Source organism: Ixodes scapularis, unplaced genomic scaffold (assembly GCF_016920785.2).
Source record: "Ixodes scapularis isolate PalLabHiFi unplaced genomic scaffold, ASM1692078v2 PGA_scaffold4__175_contigs__length_147842914, whole genome shotgun sequence".
NCBI lineage: Eukaryota > Metazoa > Arthropoda > Arachnida > Ixodida > Ixodidae > Ixodes > Ixodes scapularis.
In genome coordinates, this window is record NW_024609879.1 from 8,321,653 (window position 1) to 8,335,407 (window position 13,755).

Here is a 13,755-nt window from a genome sequence, read left to right on the forward strand (position 1 = left end):
CGCATGACACAACTTTTGGGCAGTCAACCCTCCTTGCGGGATTCTTCCCTTCTACGAGAACTCTTTTTGCAGCGTCTGCCTTCGGATGTCCGCAGGATCCTGGCAACATCCAGCATATTCCTCTCGACGACCTCGCCGAACTCGCCGACAAGATTCTAGATACGACCCCACCAATGATTCAGGCGACCACTTACCCCACAAGTGGCCACCCGCTGCCTGCGACAGAGGCGTCTTCCTTTGATTTTCAAAGGCTGCACGATGACGTAGCCCATTTGATAACTGAGGTGGCTGCTCTTCGACAACATCGTCCTAACCTGCCTCAACCGAATCACATGAGACGCTCTTTCTCAAAAGGCCGAGCAGACACACCACCAGTTTGCTGGTACCACCGTACCTACGGACCCCGTGCGCACAACTGCTCTCCACCTTGCAGCTGGCCGAAGGAAAATCCCAGAAGCACTTACTGAAGGTGACAAGTCAAGTGCTTCCTCCCTCTCCAGGTCACCTTTTCTTTATCGTGGAACAGAACACAAAAGTGAAATTTCTAATTGACACCGGAGCCCAAGTAAGCGTAGTACCACCGTCTCCCACAGAACGGAAATCTAAAAATGTCGCTTCGAGCTTACAGGCAATAAATGGATCCGGCATAGCTACATACGGACAGAAGTCGCTCACTCTCAATCTTGGGTTTCCGCGAATTTTTCGCTGGATTTTTCTTATTGCTGATGTCCACCATCCCATCTTGGGAGCAGATTTTTTGTCATATTTTGGTCTCTGCGTCGATGTAGGCCATTCACGTCTTTTTGACACCACAACCCGACAAACCGTTACAGGGGCCATCACAAAGGCATCTCTGTCACCCTCACCTGCTCTTCACAGCACCACTTCTATCTATGACAACTTATTGAGAGAATTTCCAGACCTCGCTAGACCAAGCAACATTATGCGGCCTTTAAAGCATAATGTTACACACCATATTGTAACCTCCGGGCCACCAGTTTACGCTAGAGCTCGAAGACTAGCTCCGGAACGCCTTCAGATCGCCCGTCAAGAATTTGACCACATGCTGGAACTGGGCATCATCCGACCATCTTCGAGTTCATGGTCTTCTCCACTTCACATGGTGCCTAAGGTGACTCCAGGTGATTGGCGTCCCTGCGGCGATTATCGCGCCTTAAACAACGTAACACAAGCCGATCAATACCCCGTGCCTCACATTCAAGACTTCTCAAGCAAACTCCACGGGATGAAAGTGTTCTCTAAAATAGATTTAATCAAGGCTTACCACCAAATTCCCATCGAACCAAGTGACATTCCCAAAACGGCTATTACCACTCCATTTGGACTTTACGAATTTATCCGTATGCCATTTGGACTTCGAAACGCTGCACAAACGTTCCAGCGATTTATCGACCAGGTGACAGGAGGACTCGATTTTTGTTTTGCCTACCTTGACGATCTCCTCGTTGCAAGCAGAAATCAAGAAGAACACCTGGAGCACCTCCGCCTTCTCATGACACGTCTGGAGGAGAACGGCGTCATCATCAACCTAAACAAATGCCAGTTCGGCGTTCAGGAATTGATTTTCCTTGGGCATCGCCTTGACACCAACGGCATTAGACCACTACCGGATAAAGTAGACGCAATTATTCGTTTTCCGAAGCCCCAGAACCTCAAGAAATTGAGAGAATTCCTGGGATTCATAAATTTTTTCCGGCGTTTTCTTCCTAACTGTGCTACTACCATCCAGCCTCTTACAGAGGCCCTGTCTCCTAAGCACAGCAAAGACCAAGACATCATCTGGACGGATCGCAGAGTCCTCGCATTTGAGAGGATTAAGGACGACCTCGCGAGTGCCACGATGTTGGTTCACCCGGTGCCTAACGCTCCAACGCGTGTCATGACCGATGCGTCCGAAGAAGGCGTCGGGGCTGTTTTACAACAGAACATTGAGCAGCAATGGCAACCTCTCTCCTTCTTTTCTCAGAAACTACGCCCATCAGAAAAGAAGTATAGTACTTTTGGAAGAGAACTCTTGGCAATACATCTCGCATTGAAACATTTTCGATACTTCCTCGAAGGACGCTCCTTTCACATAGTCACCGATCACAAGCCCTTGACTTATGCCTTAACATCCAGTGGACATACATACTCTCCTAGAGAAATCAGGCAAATGGCGTTCATTATAGAATTCACAACCGATATCAGATACGTCAAAGGTTCTCGCAACAACGCAGCCGACGCTCTCTCCCGCGCAGATATACAGTCGTTGGAAGGAACCTTCTTGAGTACCGTCGATTTTCATCAGATGGCGCGCTCCCAACAGTCAGACCAAGAACTTCAAAATCTACGCTCTGGACACACCACGCTCAGGTTCGAAGATCTTCATCTTCCATGGTGCAGTGCCACTCTAACGTGCGACATCTCTACAGGCACACCACGGCCGTTTGTTCCTCAGCAGTTCCGTCGTCAAATCTTCACGGCTCTGCACTCACTGGCACACCCTGGCATTCGGGCCACACAACGCCTAGTCACATCACGATTCGTCTGGCCCAAAATCAATGTCGATGTTCGCACATGGACACGTACTTGTCAGCAGTGCCAAAAGGCAAAGATTAATCGCCATACCGTTGCGCCAGTCGCCAGGTTCAAGCTCCCAGATACCAGATTTTCCGAAGTTCATATCGACCTTGTTGGACCATTACCACCTTCAAATGGATTTACGTACTTTCTCACGTGCGTTGATCGATTCACACGCTGGCCAGAAGCAACACCACTAACCAATATCACAGCTGAAGAGGTCGCCCAAGCCTTCATGACAACATGGGTCTCACGCTTCGGCGTACCGGACAAAATCACAACAGAGGCCGACAGTTTGAGTCCCGCCTTTTTGCACAACTCCTACGGATTTTAGGAGCAACGCGAATCCGCACCACGTCCTATCACCCGACCTCAAACGGTCTAGTGGAACGGTTTCATCGGCAACTGAAGACATCGCTAAAGGACTGCAAAAATCCAATAAACTGGTCAGAAGCACTCCCACTCGTTTTACTGGGTCTTCGTACGGTCTACAAAACAGAACTCTCCTCCACACCGGCTGAACTCGTTTATGGTACGACCCTAAGGCTGCCAGGCGAGTTTTTCCATACTCTCGAAGAAGATGCGGTACCAGACATGCAGAACTACGTATCAAGACTCAGGACGACGATGAAAGCTTTGCGCCCACCACCTACACGACAACCGCTTAACAGAAAAGTTTTCATGAGCAAAGACTTAGATACGTGTACACACGTTTTCGTTCGCAGAGACGCAATGCGGACACCTCTGCAGGCCCCTTATGACGGACCGTTTTCCGTCATTCAACGGGGCCCCAAGGCTTTCCTTTTAGACCTAGGAAACACACACGACATGGTGTCTGTTGATCGACTGAAACCCGCGTACATTGAGAGTGTACAAGTTTCGCCCCAGACACCATTGAAACCATCGTTGCGACACCCTCCACGACTTCATACCAAGTCATCAATTTGCCGACATGTGCATTGGCAAACCGTGCCTTGGCCTTCCCGGAGGGGGAAGTAATGTAGGGCCAGCAAGAAGGAGAAGAAGAAGAACCAGGGGCTTGAGATAGAGAGCTCGAGACCGAAGACACCATCGCGGACTGTCGACCGATTTGGAATGTACATATAAGTAAATATATGAAGGGCAGATGAACAACCTTTCAAGCCGATATGACCCGACATTGAGACAATATTGGCAGAAGAACGGTTAAAATTGGTAATAATGGCCCGATATAGCCGATATTGAGCCAATATTGGAAGAATAATGGTGAAACTTGGCAAGAACGGCCCAATTCAGCCGATATGTCCCAATATTGAGCCAACATCGGTAGAATAATGGCTAAAACGGCAATAATGGCCCGATATGTCCCGATATGGAGCCAATATTGGAAGAATAATGATGAACATTGGCAATAACGGCCCGATTTAGCCGATATGACCCGATATTGAGCCAATATTGGCAGAATAATGGTTAAAATTGGCAATAACGGCCCGATTTAGCCGATATAACCCGATAGTGAGCCAATATTGGAAGAATAATGGTGAAAATTGGCAATAACGGCCGGATTTAGCCGATATGTCCAGATATTGAGCCAATATTGGCAGAATGATGGTTAAAATAGGCAATAACGACCCGATTTAGCCGATATAACCCGATATTGAGCCGATATTGGCAGAATAATTGTTAAAATTGGCAATAATGGCCGAGCAATCCCAGTTTCACCCAACATTTGCCAATATTGGCCATAAAACGGCAAACCTGGTCCAACATTGAACCAAGCATGCCTGGCTTGGCCCAATATTGGCCCAGTGTGGTGTGCTACCTGGGAACAGGCATTGTGACAGCGTGCAGTCCCAATGCTTTAAACAGAAAGTGTGTTATCATGGAGCGTACTGCTGCAAGCTTTTTTGTTGTTGCTCTCCCTAACCAAGTGGAGCGTGATTAAGGATGGCTACAACTGAATTCTCACGGATAGCACAAGCTTTTCATGAATAAAACCGGTGCCTACTATCCCAATAATCGCCACTTACGGCTGCTACCAGGATATATGGAAGCGGTCTAGCAAATCACAATCGTTGGTAACATTCGGGGTTAAAAAAGGCTCGAGGTACACCTAAGCACTTATGAGTTGTGAATGCAAAAACATGAATGTCATTCTTGCGCACGTTCTCATGAATGCCACAGATATGCATTTGATTTGACGACATAGCCCTGATTAGCGCCAATTTCTGGTCTATAACAAAAGTAGACACCGAAGAAAACAGAATTTAGGAGAAAAATCAACACCGAAAACACTTCCAAATTTGAGGGAAATTATACACCGAAAACAGGGTACCCTATTTATGTTTTGTGGTGATTCAATTTTTCCAAATTCTGCAGCTAGTAATAATATCGACAAATCATTCATACCCCCAAGAATGCCCTTCCTTTTGCTCACCTGGCTTTGTGTGGCTCCTGTTTTACGAGGCTGGTGTGCCCAGTGCAAATACCATATTTACTCACATAATGAACAGACTTGCATGATGAATGTACCCGCCACAATGGGTATCAATATTTGGACTTTTTTCTTTTTCTCGCATAATGAGCACACTTAATTTTCGGCTCCGCGAGTCTTGAAGCCAAATTTCTTTTGCGGCCACGTGGCCAGGCCAAGTCAAGCCAAGCCAAGCCAAGCCACTCTCGTAATGGCTGCAAGTATGTAGTTGCAGAAGTGATCAACCGTGAAGCCGAGTGGCATGCATGCCTAGAGAAGCTGGGGTCCAGAAATTGCCCAGCTTTGGACGTGCCTCGTCCATCGGATGCATTGATGTCAACAAACACGCCGTCGTCTGTGATCCGCTTTCGGACAGTGATATCTTGAAAGTGGTTAGGCCTAAGAATGGTCGCATCGCACTCCGTCCTGAGTGAGCTTCGTAGGGTGCTTTTTCTTCGGCAAAAGGCACGCCAAAAGTGCCCTGAAAAAGTTCGCAACTTATAGAGCATGGTTACTGAGGTGCACCCACGACCAGCCATGGGTGCGCTCTGTCAGTGGAGACCTACCACAGTACCATGGCGTGTCATATTGGCGCCTAAAATGATATTCACGCAAAGCGTGTAAATGCAAAAATTTTGCCCCGTGTAACACCCCCCCCCCCAAATATGTGTCAATTTTTGGAAAAAAAAGTGTGTTCATTATACGAGTAAATACGGTAGTGCCCTTCCTCACTTCGCTCAGAATCAAGGTGCAGACGGACTAAGAAACGATAAGTTCACATCTCGTATCTCTCTGTTTTGGAGAGGACGGGTGGTGGTGGTGGCAAACTCTTTATTTCTCCCATATACACAGGGAAACAGTCCCAGGACCGGTTGCGCTCGCTTAGAGGAGGTCGGCGGCGATCCCTTGGGATGTCGCGGCCTCCACCGCGCGCTGGATAAGCCGGCGTTGGTCTTCCGGCTCGGACGTACGCAGGAGGGGCTCCCACGTCTCTGGGGTGTTTAAGTTGTCTGCGTTGTAGTGTGTACAAGTCTACACCATGTGTATGAGGGTGCCCGGAGCTGAGCAGTGTTTGCACCTGGGTGCTATCTGTTGTGGAAAGATTCTATTGTATAAAAGCGGGTGTGGAAAGCTGCCTGTTTGTAGTTTGCGCCATTGGACGGCCTCGCGTCTTGTTAGATCGCGGTGTGCGGGAGGATACGTGCATCTTCCGAGTCGGTAGTACTGGAGGATGTCTGTGTACGTGGTGAGTATAAACGCGCGTGATCTATTAGTGTCAGGGAAAGCGGGGAGGCGGGTCACTCTCTCGGCTCGGCAGCTAAGTTCTCGGGCGAGAGTGTGCGCCTCGGTGTTTCCTCTGAGTGACTCGTGGGCCGGAGCCCAAATGAGTAAGTGGGAGGAGGAAGAAGGTGGAGCAGAAAGAAGGATGTGTAATGCGTGGCGAGAGATACGGCCGGCATCGTATTTGCGGATTGCCTGTTGTGAGTCACTGATGACGACTTCGGTAATAGGGTCGGTTAGCGCTAGCGCAATGGCGACTTCCTCTGCTACGGTGACCGTTTCTGCGTTGCGAATGCTGCAGGCTGTGTGCCAGCTGCGGTGAGGGGCGAGGGCTACCGCCACCATTGCTGGCTTCGGGTGGTGGTAACAAGCGTCGGTATACGTGACGTCCGGACGTCCGCTGAAGCTCTTCTCCAGTTGACGTGCACGGTCGGCCCGTCTCTCGGCGTGGTGTTCCGGGTGCATCCGTTTGGGAATGGGAGGAATGCGGAGGCTTTGGCGATATTTCGGGGCAAGGTCAGCGTAACTGGGAAGCCGCCCTCGTCGGTGATATCCTCAACTGCTGCAGTACCGCTCGGCCAGCGTGCGTGAGTAAGAGCCGCTCGTATTGGGCAGTGAGGGTAGCTTCGATTAATTCGTTCATGGTGTTGGAGATGCCGAGAGCCATAAGCTTGTGAGTGGCTGTGGACATAGGAAGACCCAGGGCCGTCTTGTAAGCTTTGCGAAGTGACGCCTCTAGCCGTTCGCTTTCGGCGCGAGTGAGACGTAGGTAGGGTGCAGAGTATGTGATGCGGGAGCAGATGAAGGCTTGAACGAGGCGCAGGAGGTTAGACTCTCGCATACCTCGGTGCTTGTTGGAAACTCGCTTAAGGAGGCGTCCGATCTGTACCACCGACTGGTCAATGCGTTGGAGCGAGAAGTTGTTGCTGCCGTTGGCTTGTAGGTGTAATCCCGAGATCCTGATGTGATCCGTACGAGGGATGCAGTTACCTTGGACCCGGAGGGTGAGTTCCGGAAGTATCTTTGGTGGGCGTCGTCCCGGGGACGGGATGATTATATATTCTGATTTAATAGCCGAGCAGGTAAGGCCAACTGTATCGAGATAGTCTCCGACCCTATCGATGGCGGTCTGGAGGGTCTCTTCTATCTGGCCGTCACTGCCGTGCGTGATCCAAAGAGTGATGTCGTCAGCATATAGGCTATGGTGTAGATGGGGAATGTCAGCCAGTAGCTTGGGCAGGCCTATCAGTGCAACGTTAAAGAGCGTCGGCGAGAGCACGGAGCCCTGCGGCGTGCCACGGTTTCCCGGAGAAATGATGGAAGGATCTCCGGTGCCGGCGCTGAGTTGCACTGTGCGGCCGGCAAGAAAGTCTTGGATGTACGCGTAGGTGCGATGTCCGACGCCAAGAGTTTGTAGTTGGTGAAGAATCGCTTCATGGAGGACGTTGTCGAAAGCCTTGGCAACATCGAGGCCGACAATGACTTTCGTGTCTAGTGTGCGGCGCATGACGACCTGGTGATGAAGAAGAAGCATAATGTCCGGGGCCGCTAAATGAGGGCGGAAGCCGAACATCGTGTCTGGTAGGAGGTGGCTGTCTTCGAGGTAGCGAAGGAGTCTGGTCTGGATGACGTGTTCCATCAGCTTCCCAACGCAGGATGTAAGAGAGATGGGACGAAGGTTGGCCAAGGTGGGTGGTTTGCCCGGCTTAGGGATGAGGACTAGATTGGCGCATTTCCATTCCTGCGGGATGGTACCGCTGTACCAGCACTCTTGAAGAAAGTCGTTGAGGGCTTGAATAGAGGCGTCGTCTAGATTCCTCAGCATCTTACTAGAAATACGGTCGGGACCGGCCGCCGAGGTGGTCTTAAGGCGATTAAGTTTATTATTTACAATACTGCGGACCTTTCGGTCTACGCAGGAGAGGAAGTACAAAAGCACATAATAAATACATGATCATGCACTCTGTGCGGGTCAAGCGTGCGCAGGCAGTTCGAAGTGCCTGCGCATTCTTTACATGCATCACTTAATTAAAAAATTCGGTCAATTTGGCTCCGAATAGCTCAAGGCTGCAGAAACTGACAAGTTCTTCTGGTAAAGCGTTCCACTCAATTATTGTTCTGCAAAAGAATGAATATTTGAATACATCATTCTTGTATTGATACGGTGAAATGGCTTTAGTGTTGCTCGTTCTCCGGGAACGAGACGTCGAAGGTAGCAGATATGTTTCAGGATCTATTTTTGTCAGTCCGTTTGCTATAATGTATAATTCTTTTAATCTAGAAATTTTTCTTCTCTTTTCTAGGCGATCCAGCCGCGCCTCAGCTCTCATTGCGGTAACAGACGACGTACGCCTATATTCCGAAAAAATAAACCGTAAAGCAAGGTTCTCAATTCTTTCTATTTGTGTGACCTGTTTTCTTCTGTAGGGGTCCCATACGCAACTTGCATACTCTAATATCGGACGCACATAGGATTTATATGCAGTTAATCTAACATCTCTATTTGCATGTCTTAGGTGCCTTCTAAGGAACGCTAGTTTTTGATATGCCCTTGCACATATATAGTCCACGTGACTATTCCAGCGCAACGTATTACAAAAAATCACACCTAGGTACTTAAATTCATCTACTTTTGCAAGTTCTGTGCTCCCTATAGTGTAGCGGAAATCTAACACTTTCTTCTTGTTTGTAATACTACAAAATACCGTCTTATTAAAATTAATAACCATGCCCCATGTAGCACACCATGAGCTGATTACCCCCAAAGACTCATTTAGTAACTCCTGATCCTGAACTGTAGTAATTTTAGAAAATAGCATACAGTCATCCGCAAAAAGCTTAACATGTACAGAAGAAGGCAGATTCGAAGCTATGTCATTGATATAGACTAAGAATAAGAGTGGCCCTAAAACGGAACCCTGGGGTACTCCTGAATAGACTGCTAATGGGGGAGAGCATACGTTATTATAACAGACATACTGCATTCGGTTGCTTAAATATGAACGTATCCATGATAGCAAACTCCGATTCAGTCCTAATTTACGTAGCTTTTCGAGCAATTTGTCATGAGGAACACGGTCAAAGGCTTTCGAAAAATCCATACATATTACATCAACTTGACCACGCTCATTTATAACAGACGCGAACTCATGCGTACATTCAAGTAGCTGCGTGACCGTTGACAGACCCTGCCTAAACCCATGCTGGTGCTTATACAGTAAGTTATTTTCTTCCAGGTAGTGATTGATATGTTTTGATATAATTTGCAACATGTCGATGTTAAGGATATAGGACGATAATTCTCAGTTGCCATCTTGTTTCCGGACTTGTGAATTGGCACAATTTTCCCACATAACCAATCTGCCGGTAGCCTGCTCTGCCGAAGTGAAGCTTGAAAAATTACAAATAAGTACCGAGACACCCACTCTGCGTATCGTCTTAGAAAAGCATTCGGAATGTCATCTGGGCCAGATGCCTTTTTATCGTTTATATTCAGAATCAAGTTAAAGATACCGCTTTCCGACAGAACGAGCTCCGGCATTTGTGACTGATAAGAAACATAGGCAGGGTCTCCCGACGGGTCACGTGACAGAGTAAAAACGGACTGAAAGTACTTGTTAAATTCTTCTGCAATTTGAAAAGGAGAAGAAACAGTTTCACTGTTAACTATGATTTGCGAGGTCACCTCCTTAGGTGATGAAAAGAAGTTCTGCTCGTATCTCCGCTAGAGTGATTGGAGCGTCTAGACCGGGGTTGTCCGGGCCCTGATAGGAGGGGAGGGTAGTTGCCGGGCCGGGACGGATGTAAGTGTCTATAATTTCTCGTTTGAGTTCCTCTGGCGTGCCAGGATACTGGTGGAAGATTCGCTCGAGCTGTTGGCGTGCTTGGAGTTTGCCTCCAGCCGGGTCGAGTAGATGCCGGAGGAGTTTCGACGTGTTACGAGTGTTTGGAGTCTTGTTCATCTGGTCGCTAATGTTGTGCCAGCTCTGGCGAGTTAGTTCAATTGCGTAATTCTTGATGGTCGTGTTGGCTGGCGCGCGCCAGTCGACGGCGGATATTGCGGTCCCATTTCCGAGTGGCGAGGAGAGCTTCGAGTGATTTCTTACGCTCCCAAAGATGGGCATAGTGGCGGTCGCAGTGAGGGACCGTGTCCTCTAGCTTGACGGTTTGCGTGGCGTGAGCCACTTGTTTGACAATTTGGGTTGTCCATGCTTTGATGTCAGTAATGATGGGCGGTGTGTCCTGCTCTTGCCTATGCACCCTAAAGGAGTCCCAGTCGATCACTTGAGCCGGCCGTGTACGTTGCCTCGTGGGCTCTTGTATCACAATTTCGAGTATGAAGTGGTCGCTTCCAAAGTTTTCGTGAGTATGGCACCAGGTAGCTTTGACTCCGGAGCTCGTAAAGGCGAGATCTGGCGTCGTATCTCGGTGTAGGCCCGTACCAAGTCTAGTGGGGTAGGAGACGTCCGTGATGAGGGTAAGCTGGTGCATATGCCAGTCATCCCAGAGCCGCCTGCCTTTAGCCGAGTCGTAGTGATAGCCCCAAGCGCGGTGGTGCGCGTTAAAGTCACCGAGGATGAGGAGGGGTTGCCCCTGCGCTAGCTGCTGGGCTTTGAGGAAGAGGGGCCCGAAGATATATTAATCACAAACAGACTAGAAGAAATGGGAAATGCCTACTGTACACAACCAATTGTTATTTACCTATTATGTTCTTCTGTGTCCAAATTCATTATCATCACTTAATAAAGATTTTATGATTATTGGAGCATGCTTGTAATTATTGAGCTGGATTAAGTAAAGGTTTAGAGTTGTGCTGGATATTTATTTCTTAAACACCAGACTTTTCTGTTTTTAAATAGTAATAAAAGAATCGCTGATTCCGCTTGTTAATCAATCATGGGCCGTTGCTCGGGCCTTAAGATTCAGCATTAAAGTTTCTTAATAAGAAAATAATAATTTTTTCTGAACCGGCCTTCGGCAGTATACACTGTGGTTATCGATCAAATAGAAGTATATTCCATGTACTAGCATATGACAAAAGCTTTCATGGCCAAAGGCATCTACATGCAACCCTGCTGAGGTTAGGCGCAAAGTGACCAGTGAATGGTGCCACTATTCATTATGCACATTTATGACAGTACTGGAAAAATAAAAATAAAACAGCTCTTTTGCTATATCACAGCTAGATTGTGTCAACGACCCAATCCCAAAGGCTCTGTGTGCTGTCTTAGAGGTACGTGACAAGTGAGTCAACGTTTTTATTTCACTATTTTCAAAAATATTTCATATAAATGTATACATATAGTTAATATGTAGAATAATGTACTTGCAGTGTATTTAATATACATCTTGCTAGGTATCTTTTTATTATGTTAATAGTGTCTTATGAATATATTTATTATTGTACTAACACAACACGTTTGAAATATATTTAATATATATTTTGCATTTATGCATTTTCATTGTGTTTCAAATGTGCTTGCGGTGAAGCATTATTAAAAGTATTTTTAATTAATTTTGCAAAATGCATTTTGAATTTTTTGTAAAAATTGCGTTAGTACATCTGTAGCGTAGTGTTAATGAATTTGTGAATGTAAAATACATTTGAAATATGTTTAAAATATGCTTATATATATTTGAGATGCATTACTTTTTGCTAAGGGACGCACTGCCAATGCCCCCTCGGCAGTTTGTCGGGACCGATTTCTTCACTCATGAAGGAAAAGACTGCATAATCCTCGTGGATTTTTACTCATTTTATTTTGAGGTAGAAGAAATGAAGAGCACCACAGCTTCCAAAGTCAGAAAGTTCTGCCTCAAAGTATTCGCAACACATGGACTGCCGTTGAAAATTATAAGCGAAAATGGCCCACCATTTGGCAGCCAGGAGTTCAAGCAGTTCTTTGAAAACCTCCAGATAGAACAAGTTACATCAAGCCGCTACCACGCTCGATCAAATGGCGTGGCTGAACGAGCCGTGAGACAGGTCAAACAACTCTTGCGAAAGAGTGCCAATGGGGAAGAGTTTTACTGCTCCCTCCTTGAGTGGCGCAACACTCCACGAGACGATGTCCTCCAAACGCCAGTGCAGAGACTGATGAGCCGACACACAAGGACACTGTTACCTGCGCGATCGGAACATTACCTGCCCGCTGTTGTGCCACCCAAGGCTGTCACACGTCGTCTCACAGAAATAAGGCGGCAACAAAAGGCGAACTATGATAGAAACTCCAGAGCGCTGCCAGATATTGACACGGGTTCTACAGTCACCGTCTACAATAACCTGCGGCGCACATGGTCACCTGCCATAGTCGTAGGACATCCAGTGCCGAGGTCTTACAACATTGTAACCCCAGAGGGTCAAGTCCGCCGAAGTACCCGTGAATACTTACGAATGGCGACAGATTCTCGACAAGAGCTGACCTCCACGGGGAAAGAGACAGCCGGCACGGAACAGAGTCCCAGTGACTAACCAGAGTCAGGCTCACCCGGCACCGCAGCCGCGAAGAGGAACACGGAAAAGAAGGCCACTGCTGCGATACCCCAACCATGTTGATGGTGACGCTCTACACTGTCTTTTCCAGTGAAAAGAGATGTAGTAACCAGCGATAGATGGCGCCACGTCTCTCTCAACGGTGCCGCGGTTTGAGCGCGGAGCGCGCGATATAAAAGAGCATTCGTTCGAATCTCCATGCTGGCTGATGCGTATTGCTTCTTAAAATTAAGTATTTACATTTTCATAGTTGTCGCCACTTTGAAGAGCGCCGTCGAACTTTGTTAGCTATGTTTTATAGAGAACATCCCTATTTAAAAGTACACTTCAGCCCTAATGTGGTATGAAACCCTGTCAGCCCTTCAGACCCCTTCAGCACATCAAGCCTTTAAACCTTCAAATCCTTTCAGCCCTTCAAACCCTTTTATTTTTGATTCCAAAATCAAAAACGCAACCACTTATTGTTCAAAGTGGTTACATTTTGTTTCTTTCTCAATCAAATTAATTGACTTGATTGAAACTAAGGTTCCAGGCATGTTGACTATTATTATAAGTCATGCAAGTAACATGACCACCGGACCCCATGTTAGAATATTATGCAGATTATTCAGCAAGTGGGGGACAACTGGCACGAAAAAAACTTCCTGCTCCGGTGAAATCAGCGAGAGCACCAGGTCTTTGGCTTCTATACTTCCAACAATAATCCTAATTGGCTTCTATACTTCCAACAATAATCCTAATTAGTTTTCAAACCGCTTGATTGCCTCCCCATGTCTGTCATAAGAGCATGCAAACAGATGCCAATTTTTTCACATTCAGGGATTATGTCTACAGCTCAGGGATTATGTCTAGAGCTGTCTGTCTCTGCATCAAAAGAGATGCCTGTTAGGTGATAGGCAACGGGTTTCCAGCGGGTTCTGATTTCCCTAAGCATAAACACAATGTCATG